The sequence below is a fragment of the Pinus tabuliformis genome, chromosome X, assembly GCF_031772625.1.
Source record: "Pinus tabuliformis cultivar Carrire ecotype Pingquan chromosome X, CPIR1, whole genome shotgun sequence".
NCBI classification, from domain to species: Eukaryota; Viridiplantae; Streptophyta; class Pinopsida; order Pinales; family Pinaceae; genus Pinus; species Pinus tabuliformis.
In genome coordinates this window covers 1,568,436,097-1,568,449,473 of record NC_142308.1, presented here as the reverse complement: position 1 = coordinate 1,568,449,473, position 13,377 = coordinate 1,568,436,097, and positions in this window count along the sequence as shown.

Sequence of the window (13,377 nt, the reverse complement as noted above, 5' to 3'; positions counted from 1 at the left end):
GAAGAAAAGCGGCAATCACCAATACTCTGGCGCTTCCCCGGCAACGGCGCCAAACAGATGGTGGGCTCCAGTATTGTAGCAATAATGCTACAACTCCTGGAACTCCCTTCTTTAATTTTATGAACCCGGTAGTTCGTAACAAACTTGGAAGCAACGGTGCTGTATGCACAAGTACTAGCTCTTGCCGCAGCTGTCACTTGGTCAGCTGGCACAAGTCCGCTAGGAGCTTAAGCCAACTTCTATGAGCTCTTAGAAGAAGCTTTTTAATTGATGGATGAAAGCTAACTCGAAGGAAGCTAATCTAATTGCAAAAAGAAACTGAAAGCCAAAAAGAAACGCAAACCCTAGCAAACCCTAATTCTACCAGCTAGTCCTACTGACGCAAAGGAGAGCATGAAAACTACTAAAAGAGATGCCATTACTTCTATGAAGGTAAAATACATGTGTCTAGACTACCCCTATCTGAGGAAAACATATTTTTTGTATTTTTGATTAAGTTATGAGAATTATCATGCATGTGCTTCTAACTAGTTTTCCACTGTGCAGGGATGGATCAAGAGATGAAATGCTTTGGGAAAGGTTGGGATGGTACAGAGAGGGTCTAAGGGATCTCTAACATTCTTTCTGAGAGTTTCACAAAGTCTGGATGCCATGCAACCGTGTTTATGAACTTCTACAGGAAGTCTGCAGGGGTTTCTACAGGATGTTCTGTAATTCTTCTACAGGATGTTTTGAAATGGGATTTTTGAGGGTGGGTGATTGATGGAAGATGCATGGATGGTTATGGTGGTAGGATGGGGGTCTGAAGTGACCCAGGAACTGATGGATGGAGTGGTGAGATGATATGTGGAAGGCTGATTTGGCTTTAAGGTAGTTGAGACAACAATGGAGAAGAAGGTAGGGTTACGTGGGCAAGAGGATGGGTGTGAAGCGAGAAGCCTAGATATGGGATGAATCAGATGGCTTTGATGAAGCTTGACCATGTGAGTGAGTGATAGAGATTCCCTGCACAATGCACATTCAACCGAATCAATGAATTCTTGCAAACAAACTAAGTCCTAGCTAACTTAATCTAACTGTCAATGAAATGAATAAAAAACAGCCTCGTTTGGAAAGAGAACCATGTACATCACGTGAGCAAGAACATTTCGAAAGATCTAAATGCATGAAAAACTCCTACCAATCAATTCCCAAACATAAAAAGCTACTTTAACCAACAAAAACAACCAAAATAACAAAGCAAGATCTAAAGAGCAGATTTTATTTTAAGAACGCAGCAAACACACATAAAGATAAACAGGGGAGGTACTGGGCGCTTGAGATGGGCCCAACCCCAAGAGCTACAACCTCCCAAGAGAGATTTAGAGCTAGTGCAAAGATGAATTCATCTTTATTAATCAAGAATGGAGAGTTACATCAAAACTTTCCACAAGGAGAGCTTGAGAATGAGCTGAAAGCAAAGCTAATCTATTGCATACAAATCGAATTACAAAATGATTACAACAAGGCTATGAAATGACTAACTACTAGCTACTATCTACTGGCTAACTAGCTAACATCCACTGGCTAACAAAATGACTAACTGGCTAACCAAAATGAGGCCCTAAGCCTTCTTATTTATACAATTTGAGGACCCAACAGTCCTCCTAAAATTTAGGGACTTGGCTGCCCAAGACTTGTAGTTAACAGCAGTCCTACTTGACTTGCTTGGCTGCCCTTGTGCTCATTGATTTGGTGGCCTTTGAACTCTGAGCTGATGGTGGAGAATTCGAGGTAAGGGCCCATAAATGAGGGGGACACCTTCCTACAAATCCTCTAGCTTGTTCTCCCACGAATTTGGCTGCCAAGTGCTCATTAAGACCTTCAATTTTGTCTCCAAGTGGACCAAAAAGGCTACACAAAGCACCCATTAGACTTGTTGGCATAATGACTAACCAAATTCACTCTATTAACATAAAAATAATCAAAAACATGCAATAAACCAATGAGAATGGTGGATTAAGTCAACTTAGGAGGTTGAATGAGCCCAAATAATTGTCCATTTTTGGGGCTCATCAAGAGTATTGACAGCCTTTGCATTTTTTTCATAGTGCTTCTTACCAGCCGTATCTATAGGAGTTGCTGATGGAAATGTGTATCTTGTTTCCATGATATCCCAAACTTCTGTACCAAGAGATTGAAGATAGGCTGTGATTCTTACCTTCCAATAGACAAAGTTGCTCCCATCAAAGATTGGTGGCCTGATAGATGCCTCTTTTTCGTAGATGTTCATGATGATAGATCTTCCTTCAAGCGATCAAGCTTCTTCTGAAGGACCTGCTCTGATACCAATTGTTGGAAATAATACTGAGAGGGGGGTGAATCAGTATTATCAAATCAATTATTTTTCATTTCACAATCAGATTTGTATATGCTATTTCAGTTATGGGAGACTACGTATCTATGCTATTGTGTCTAAAGCAACGAGCGTATATAAGTAAACTTATGATTCATTAAATGTTGATATTTAATCAATGCATCAGAACTTCATTAACCATAAGATCAGTAAACAAGTGCAGTAAAGCAGAACAGATCATCACACACATGGACACAAGATATAAGGTGGAAACCCAATGTGGGTGAAAACCACCTGCTGCAATTTGTCTCTATCTTCTCTTAATAAGAAACTTCCTTTTACAATATTTCTGTACTAGTGTAGTCTTATACCAGTATGCAGGCTTATACCTGCAGAAGGCTACAACCTTCTCTCGTTTTCCAGCTTCTCCTAGAAGGGAGCTACAACCACCTTAGCTCTTATAATAGCTGATGTACTAATATGTAGGTGCTGACCTACAAAAGGCTTCAACCTTCTCTTTTCTTCTAGGGACCACGTTTCATAAATTTTCAGAGCTACTTCAATATGTAGAACCTGCGTGCATATGCTTATGTATTAAGGCCAATCAGCGTATACGCTGTTTTGACTTACTGAACCAACGTGTATATGTGCCTCTGTTATGCCAAACCTTCTAGTGCTTAGGTTCCTCCTCGGTTGAGATCCAGCTATGCACCATCACCCAATGACCATTATTCTAGATCTTGCTCTTTATAAGATATTCAATACTTGAGTGAATGCCTTTGCCTAATGATCTCCTTCCCCTTTTATAGTCTTAGGCCTTACTTAATACCATGGTCCAAAACCATAGAGAATCAACACCATGGACCCAATACCTAGTTTCAACACTTCGAACGAGGTACCATGGTCTAAAACCATAGGTTCAAATACCAAGGACTAAATGCCATGGACTAAAAAATAAGTTTTCCCACAGGTACACGATTTCCCTTACATGAAAGTGCGTGCATACGTATATGCGCCTTTTGATCATTAATCCCTAGTGTATACATGACTTGGTTAAGAGGAACCTGTGTAGATCTCTTTTTCCTTCATTCTGAGAGCCTGGACTGTGAACTGTCATCTGAGTGAGTTGCCATCAAGGACAACACCTGTGTCATAGCACCAAACCTGTGTCATAATGCCAACACCCCCTCCTTTCCCTCTGCCTCCCACTTTGGTGGAACCTTCAGGGTCTTTTCCTGTGTTTTTTCCAGTTTGTCCACTCTTTTATTGAGTGGGCAGTCTCTGAAGAGGTGCCCATGTTCATGACATTTGTGGCATCGGAATGGGATGTGTTCATAATCGACCCCCTGTACCCATTCCTCATCGTATACTTCCAGGATGATTTCATCCGGGAGTGCTCCCAATAAGTCCATTTATACACATATGCGGGCGAAGGATGTATATTTTCCTCGCAAAGTCGCCTCTAATATCTTTATAAAATGTCCTAATTTATTACCTATAGCTTTTAATGATTCCAGCAGCCAGTAATCTAAAGGTAAGGAATATAATCTAATCCATACCGGGACCGATGTGAACATTTCTTGCTCCGGAACAAAGTTCATCATCCAAGGTCACATGTAGAGGCCTGCAGCAGCATAGAAGTAGGGTCCTCCTTCGAAAACTTTGTCTTTATCCTCCAGGTTAGTGAAAACCACTGTAAAAAAACCCTTGGACCCCAGATGTATAGTTATTTCTCCTTTTGGTTTCCAGGTGTTTCTTATCCATGTGTATAGAGCTTTCTCCGTGGGCCAAATACCCATAAACTTGCATATGACCACATAGGTTGCCATGTGTTCTCTGTGCACCTGTAGAGCAGGATCATTTAAAACCACCCGGGGTTTGATATTAGACTTGGGCTTGCAGGGTCCCGTTGTAGATCTACCCTCCATTCTCTGACTACTGTCTCCAGCTTTCGTTTCCTTTTGCGCCTCCTTGTGGGTCCCTTCCTTTTCATGGGATTTGTTGCTTTCCCGCTTTTGGGTACTAGTTGTCTTTGTCTCATCCCCCGTTGAATTCCGGAGATTGTGCAGACTCATCTCTCTGCCTCTATTTGAAAACACGTTGTTGTAGGAGAGAGTGGAGCTCCCTCCTCCATGCCCCTCCATAGTTACCAACTCGATTCTATCGCCCCCTATTCGAAACCCCAGTCATTTCTCCCAGAGCTGAGTCCAATAAAATAAAAACAATTAATCTCAATTAAATTGAAAAATAATAATAATAATTAGCAACAGATATAGTGAGTTACAATTAAAATTGAATCACATTTATTAATTCTAAGAAATTAACTAATTAATTATTAAACTTCTCCAATCATTCATAAAAAGATAATGCATATCAATTAATATACATGCGAAACAAGTTAATCAATTAAACATTTAACTAACTAATTATTTAATCAATAAACCTTAATCCCATAACAAAAGTTTTCACATATAATTTATTTAGTTTGAAATTGAAAATAATTTTTTAATAATTATTAACAGTTATACATATGAAATTTAATCAAAATAATTAAATCTAACAAATTTACTAATTAATTTTTTAGTAAACTTCCCCTACCCTTGATGTGGTCAAATTTTGTTGTAGTCCAGTCAATTGTAGTCGTTACCTATGGTCCAAATTAGTTGCTTCTTTGTAACTGTTTGAAGGAGGGGTCTCTCTATTTAATATGTTGCCATGATCTTGTTCTTCATCTTGTCGTCGTGATCAATCACACTTGATGGTTCGAAAGGTGTCTACAAATGAATTTTGATGTGATTATTGCCAAAAATCTATTCTTATAAACTTGTTATGGATCACAAAATCCTCAATTCTATAATGAAAATATCTCGTAATTAATCTCCACTTTTATAAAAACAAATAAAAATAATAAACTTAATATTTTACCATAAAAAAAATATATTTTTCATATATATAAAAATTTTACAAGCTTAAAAGAAAAATGAAACAAATTAATATGAAATCAACTCTGGTTGAACGCAAAGCAAAACATATAGCCCATGTTGCAGGTAGATGCTTAACGAAGGATTAATCGAGAAAGGAGGCAAGGTTTGAAGAAGCTATTGAGCACAACAAAGATCTTAATTAAATGGTTGAATCACCATCCCGTTGGTGAGGAGGATTGGACTAATGCTTTCAACTAAATAGTAATATATTTGTTTTTGCAATATCAATTAGAATTAAAAGTTTATAATATAATCACATTATAATATTGAAATTAAATGTAAGACTATGATGTTTTAATATTAAAATGCATAATCATATTGATAACATTTTATAGAAATGTAGTTTTTCCATTCTAAAACCATCCGACCGTGCCAACTCCATCCAACCCTGCCAAATATCTCGTGTAAGTTGTGCAATCAAGTCGTTCAAGGATTTAGCATTTCAAAAAGTCCAAATCTCACTGACTGAATCAATCCCATGAAGGCAATGTCACCTTGTGTTTTTACCTTGTGTTAATATTTAAATCCTACCTTTGACATGGATGGTAGCTTGCCTCGTTAAGCCCGTGGACAACATATTTATTTTAACTTATTTATGAAAAGGGAACCCACTGGGTTAAGGGAATTAGGATATGATGATATCCATGCAAGTGTTGACAAAATCTTCATAATAATCTTGAATCTTTTCACTAAGTGAGTGGATTTGGACCTCATAATGCGCTTGCCAGTTGTATAAATCTTTTATTTTAGTGTTTAGCAATATTTATTTTTTATATGAGTAGTTTTTAATTGTGATTTTTTTTTTTTAATTAGGTTTATTTTTCTATGTAATTTGTTTAAAATTTAATAAGGATTCAATCATTGAAATGACAAGTTTGACAGATAAATTTTTCATAATTAAAATTTAACAAAATATTTTTGAAGATACTATGTATCTACATATAAAATCAAAAAATCATTTAAACAATACACATCAAAATTTGACCACAAATTTTTCACCAAATTCAAACTAAAAACATAGTAGAAATTCCAAAAAATCCCTACTCCGTTATCATAGAATAGAAATTAACAATCTAAGCCGACAATTTAATAAAACGAAAATAAATTAATAAATTAGGCAAGTGGATTCCTCCTGCGTAGACAGCGCCGTTAACGGCGGTTTACGTTCATTTTGTGAGTATTTTAATAATCCCAACATTTTAAATAAGTAATGGACTATCACTTTCACTCCATTTAATAATAATATAAACATTTTATAGTCCTCAACATATTAAATAAATAGGCGAGCGACTATTTCTTTCAGTATAATATTAACATTTATTGTCAGACGAATTGGTTGTCATTTGCTCGGGGTTAACATAATCTGCAACGGTCACCACTCGACGAATCAGTACAGCTTGAGTGGGTCTAATGGTTAAGAGCATGTGTTTCCTTGTAAAAAGGTCACAGGTTCAAAACCAGAGGGGGGTAGAGTATGTATGCCTTCGTAGACTTAGCAGTCAAATCGGTGCGCGGAGGTCCCTTGTCCCACAAACAAGGAGGTCTCATACACCAATTTGGTGTCTGGCTTGGCTGTGACCTTAAAAATGGATATTATTATTATTATTATTACAAATTTCACCACGATAATGACGTCCGGAATGACGGAACAAACTCACGAATAACCGGTGGGAGATCAAAGATGACGTCACGAGTTGACGGAATATTCGGCAGATAGATAGGAAACTTTGATATTCCCACCTACGTCAAGGATGATGTTAGAGGACGTCGATAAATATATGACGGATATTTCAGAAAGATATTTTATTTTTTTTAACCCAGCTTTAGTGACTGTCTTCTCATAGTGTCGTCTTGGGAGGATTAATGAAGTGGTTTAATTTATTAAATAATTGATAAATATGAATAAAGCAATTTTATAAGATATAAAGATATTAAATTAATTAAATTATAATTTTTTTTTGTGGTAAGTTTGGCTTTGGTGAGGTTATATCATGGTTGTTTAAGAATATTTTATTCGAATAAGATAAGGAATTGAAATAGTGATTTAACATCTATATCTTAACAAGACGCTATTTATCTAAGACTATAATTTTGTTTTTTATTATTATTATGATTAAGAGTTATTTTATTTTGGAATAGGATTTCTAAATTTTTAATTTAATTATCAATAATTATTAGTTGAATAGTAAAAATTTAATTTCTCCTAAATATTTTAAAATATTTTTAATAGTAATAAGATTTAGATTTATCTCAAAAGTAGATATCCCTAATTTTAGTTAAATTAATTAATTGAAAAATGTCATATCACCATGTATTTACCCATGGTATTGTTACAAAGCCTATTTAGAAGTTAATAATCTACATGGTTAAAAATCTTGTTACATGTTTTTATTAAATGTATATATATTTAAGTCCTATATTAATTATTTTTAATATCAATAATAATAAAAGCCTATAGGGCATAAAATTGATGGTGATAGGGTATTATTTTAAAGCATTTCATGGTGAAAAGTCACTATGGGCAGTGATCCAACTATGCTAAGGGTTGGTGTGGCCTAGGTCGGGCGAATCCCCATAAATTTTGATGGCTTAGATGCCCCTGGGTTGTGGTTTCACAAGCCATAGGTTAGGCGTCTAAGTCATCTTAGGACCGTAAATATCTAACAAATAATAATAATAATAATAATTTTAAATAAGGTTATAGTTTAATTATTTTTCATGATTTTTTTTAATCCTGGTAATGTGAATCTTTTCATGAGATAAGTGTTTCTATGTTTATTGACATTTTCTAGCCATTTAACTAATATGATTGAGCTAGTGTATGAGTTAAACATATATACATTTCAAAAAGTATGCAACAAGATTTTGAACCATGAAGATTCACCCCCACTTTGTTACAATACCATGGCTTAATAATACCACATGCCTAAAAAACCATAACTCATATTCATGTGACATCTTTTCATTAATTAATTTTTCTAAAAGAGCTAAAAGGATATAACTACTTTTGAAATAAATCCAAACCCTCTATATGTGACCACTAAGAATATTCTAGAATATCCTTAGAGTCTAAATCCCTATCATCCACTTAATATTTATTGATAATTAAATTAAAATTGTAGAACGACCATTCCAAAATCGACTCATAAATTTTTGGTAGTCCATAATCAAGCAAATTCGACATCATTTATCACTAACAAACATATGTAATAGGTGTTGTCTACCAAGGTTGCAAATTTGCTTGGATGACAAAAAATCACTAGAATCAATCCAATTCTTTTCAGAAAGTCTGATAGTACGAGCGCTTAAATCCTATTTTTGATGGTGGAAGTGGATTCGACACCATTAATAACCATTTGGTACACAAAATTTTGAAGCTTGACAGTTGTAACCTAGATTTCCAAAAAATTATGTCGGATATTAACAAAATCATTATAGAATTTCCATTTTATTCCAAGAAAAAGAGAAGACACATTAGACTACACATATGTAATATCATTCAGAAATGATTATTTTTGTAATAAACCTTTCTTAATAGTTATAATTTGAAAGGTAGACATTGTTTTACTTAGTATGGACTTTAGATTGTCGTAAAACTCTAATTGGTTGTTTTAAGTTTTTATAATATTTTTATGAATTTTGTTGGAGAAATGTTTTGTTTGTTTGTGAAGAGATTAATAATTTGTTGGGACTCTCAAGAATCACTAAGAGGGGTGGGGGGTGCAGTGAAATAGTAATTAACAATTTTTCCTTCTTTTAGTGTTGAGCACTTAAACTTTAAATGACATACAATAAAACAACATATGAGAGACCAACATTCACATACATTTGGCATAATGTTTTATGTGGAAACCCTTACGGGAGAAAACCCACCAAATCTTTTTAATTATTATGATGATAATGAAGGCACCAGTGCTGATTACATGATATGTTTATGAGCACCCACTCACAGGAGGCCCCAACCCGCTTTAGATCATCAAGACACAAATTGCCTAGAGGCTCTATCCTCTTATAATTGTACGCCCCTACCTACTGCATTCAAATGTTCTACGTTTCATACAATTTTCAAACAGATAACAATGACCTACCTTAGTATTACAATTAAATTGTGAATGTGGTCTATTGTCTTTCTATAACTTTTTCTTTGCTCTACAACAATAGACTTAGCTGTCTCTACCTTTGGTACTTTTGGTTTGTTGCAATCTATTCACTTCACTCAACATATAGTGTATTGGCACACAACCCTTCAAATTCCTCTACACAACTTACTCTATTGTTCCACTCTATTTTATCTCATACACCTCTCTCACACACACAACGCTCACTCTAAATCGAGTATCCACCACATTTTCTTTCACTTCTAGAGTGTTATACATAGAGTTTCCTCCAACTATGTCACATAGTTCGAGAACCACATTCAATGAATCTAAGCATGTAGGTAAGAAAACACTAGAGCATCAAGTTAATAATCGTGATCAACATTTTTTCTTCCACGATACAATTTACCCTTAAATTCTCAATATGGATTCCATTATTAATTAAATGACCTCGATACATGTTCATAGTCCTTCCAACATCGACTATATTCACAATCTTAACTGTCTAATACTTGTCCTGCAATATTACCTATCCAAGATTAGAGAAATCCCATTACTAAAACAAATGTGCTATACCTACTGCATTAACTATGATATGCTTCCTTCAATCAGAGTAGTTAAATTTCACTTTGTCCTTTTCGTTTCCGACATTGAATTTTTATCAACATGCTTAGTTTAGAAAATATGGTGTATCACTAGTTCTTAATAGTGTCTATAGCTATATCTTCAAAAATTGCTAACTTCCATATTTAGTGACCTATGCCAAACATACCATCCTATACTCCTTCATAACTTTGCCTCATATGCCCAAAGGGCTAGAACAAGCGGCCTAACTGTTGAGTGCTTCATGACAAAACTCTAGATGTGATGCAGGAAAGTGTTCCCTCTGTGGATAGAGGCAAACCCTCTAGCCCTAGAGTGGGTCTAGTCACAAACAAGGACAGATCAACAATAACTTTGATTAAACAGTCATAGTTGGAGGCCTACCTCAACCGATGGTCGATGTAGTTCCGTTGCGTTGCTCCAGATTTCGCTTCCTTATCCTAATGAGTGATCAACCTGAAACAATGCAAAGGAAATACAACAAATCACATAACCGGAAAACAACAATGATCTGTTTACTCACAAAGTCAAGAAGTCGTGAGCTATGAAGTAAATTGCATAGGAGACATATGAAAACATCATTGATTGTATTAATAATGAAATAAGAGTAAGCCTACAACCAAAGTCTTGATGTCACAAGCCTTCTCAGAAGGATCCAACCAGCATTTTCTTCAAGAATTCACTCTTTGAAGATGGATGTCCCAACATATAAGTCTCTCTTACTCATAAGTTTTACACAAAGTTAAGGGCATTTCACAACCTTCCACAAGCCATCAACATTCCCACACTTGTCACACTCACACCAGCTATCTAGCAAAGTCACAAACACTAACATCACTGCTCAACCCAAGAATTTACCAACTAGCCAACTATCGAAAACTTGTAGTGCATAGCAATGGTGAGAGTTTAAATAAGAGAAGGAGTCTCCACGAAAGGTGGAAGAGTGAGCTTATCCGCAAGGAAGGTAGCACAAATGACAGAACGGCCACACCAGAGCAGGAAAGGTGACACAAGCTATGCCAACAACTAGGTCTGGAGTCATCCATAAGGCCGATTGTTGGAACAAATAGGCCCAATCTGGATCATCACGGGTGCATAACTAATCTTTAGTGCTAACATTGCTAGTGAGCAATGTAGTCAGTCAGATCATCGCTAAAGATAATAAGTAACCTCGCGCTAGAGTATGAAATCAAACCATCACGGGAATCAGATGTACTTCCGCGATAGCAGTGCGACTGGATTGTTTACGAGCACCCTTCAGTGCGTATATTAAGTCCATAGTCGTGATGAGGCAGATAACTTAGGAAAAGTGATTCATTTGGCAGCACAAGAGATCATTTGTTCAATATAAGCATGTTTGACTTGGACACATGACACTGTAGAAGGACTAGAGTGAAGGCAGTGACAAATTACTATGTAACAGATGCCCCCTAAAGTATGAAGCCTGAGAGAGTGGGAGGGGTGAAATGCTTTACAAAACCAACTGAGATGGAACATGATCTGGAGGAACCTGCATGCAAGTACAACCGATATCTCTAATAATGAAATACATGTAACCTAGGTATGAGCGCAGCCATCCAAAAGACATACGAGCTAGGTCTGTGGTATGGATGTAGCCATCCAGCTAATAAGACCATGATAATAACAAAGGTATGGTTGCAGCCATCCATGAAGACTCAGGTATGGTCGTAGCCATCCATCAATGAGTCATGTAATCACGAACCAATCCATGCAACCTAAACATGTGTAATCTGAGTTCGGGGTCTTGAACCCATCTGATCATAGTACAAATTCTAACATGTAAATAGATGTGCTGAGGTCGAGCATGATAGAACATTGCTTAAGTACCGGTCAATGATGAAAACCATTAACAAGCATGAGAGAAACCACCAATAATGTCAATGGTTCTCAAGGTACTGTCTAGCACAATCCACGAAGTGTGCAGAAGGAGCTGAAGTCGAACACTTGCGGAATCACCCAATCGATGACCAATGACGAAAGTTGTCCGTTAGGTGTGAAGAAATTTCCATTGAGGCATGCAAGCTCTAAGGTACGAAAGGGGATCTCTAGATTAATCTCCTGGATAATGAGCTGATGTCGACAGGAGACGATCCATCACAGGAGGGCCATAGTGTTTCCCCCATCAATGACACGAGATAAGGAACAAGTGGTAGATGGTGAAACAAAGCATCAGAGAGAAGGCGAGGGTGTAAACTGTAGAAGGATTATACTCTTGAACATGTTGGCGACACGACTCCAGGGGGCGGCAGCATTTAGGTACCAAGGGATCAAAGGCTCAATGGAGACGCTGTGAATTAGATGGAATGAGGCTAAATGACAACCCAAACCCGCGGAAGGCCAAATGACGATCTATGGATGTCCCAACCCGAAAAGAAGAAAAAGTGTTGATGTGCAAGAGTGACTAGCTGCCAATGATGATTTCCAAATTTTCCCCACCATTGCTGGCGAGTACCCCTATTATTTTAGAAAACAAGCTTCAAGGTGATAGCATATGCTTGCAATATAAGTTCGACCGTCGATCGAATCCAACCTAGTAATAGTTTAACGAGCCCTAGGGAGGAGAAGCTCAAGTCTTTTCATGGTGACGAGTCCAATTTCGTCAGGGTTTAATGAGTCTGACATAGGTAAAACTCGGAGTCTTTTTCATGTTTAGAGAGTTTGAAAAAGACACAGAAAAGAAAACTCCGTGGGGGTGCTTTTTCTTAGATTTTTGTCTCTCGAACCCGAAAAAGTATAAAACGATACTTGAAATAACCACTTGACCATTACGATCAAGGAGTACTTTTTGTGATTAGTGACCTCCACCCGAAAAAAGTAGAAAATCGATCGACATCACATCGTTTTGTAATCAGTAATGAACCTGAAATGACAAAGGCTTGGCAATCTTTTCACGTTTATACGGTCGGAAAAGAGCTTAAAGCTAACTTCCTCTTATTTCATTTAACGAGTTAAAAGGGAAAACTTAGCAATATTTTTGTCTTTAAATGGTCGGAAAGGAGCTGAAAGCAAACCTCCATTTTTATTCTCTTTAACGAGTCAAAAAGGGAGAAAAGACTCATCCTCGAGGAACAAGTGGTATAAAGGGTATCAACTGGTTCTAGTGATGGTGGAACTGCTCAAAACATGTAATGGTCAAGAGGCTGGCTAATAAAACCACTCATTGTTATGGTTCCTTAGGAAAGGAAAAACAGCCAAGTGAAAGCACATGATCGGCCAAAGAGATGGTGGCGATGGAATGAGACAACCAAGGCTCATCTAGCAGAATTTAGCGGATAAAAATGACAATCACGAGATGTAAATTAGGTATGGGTTCATTTTTGCGCAAGCTTAAACCATG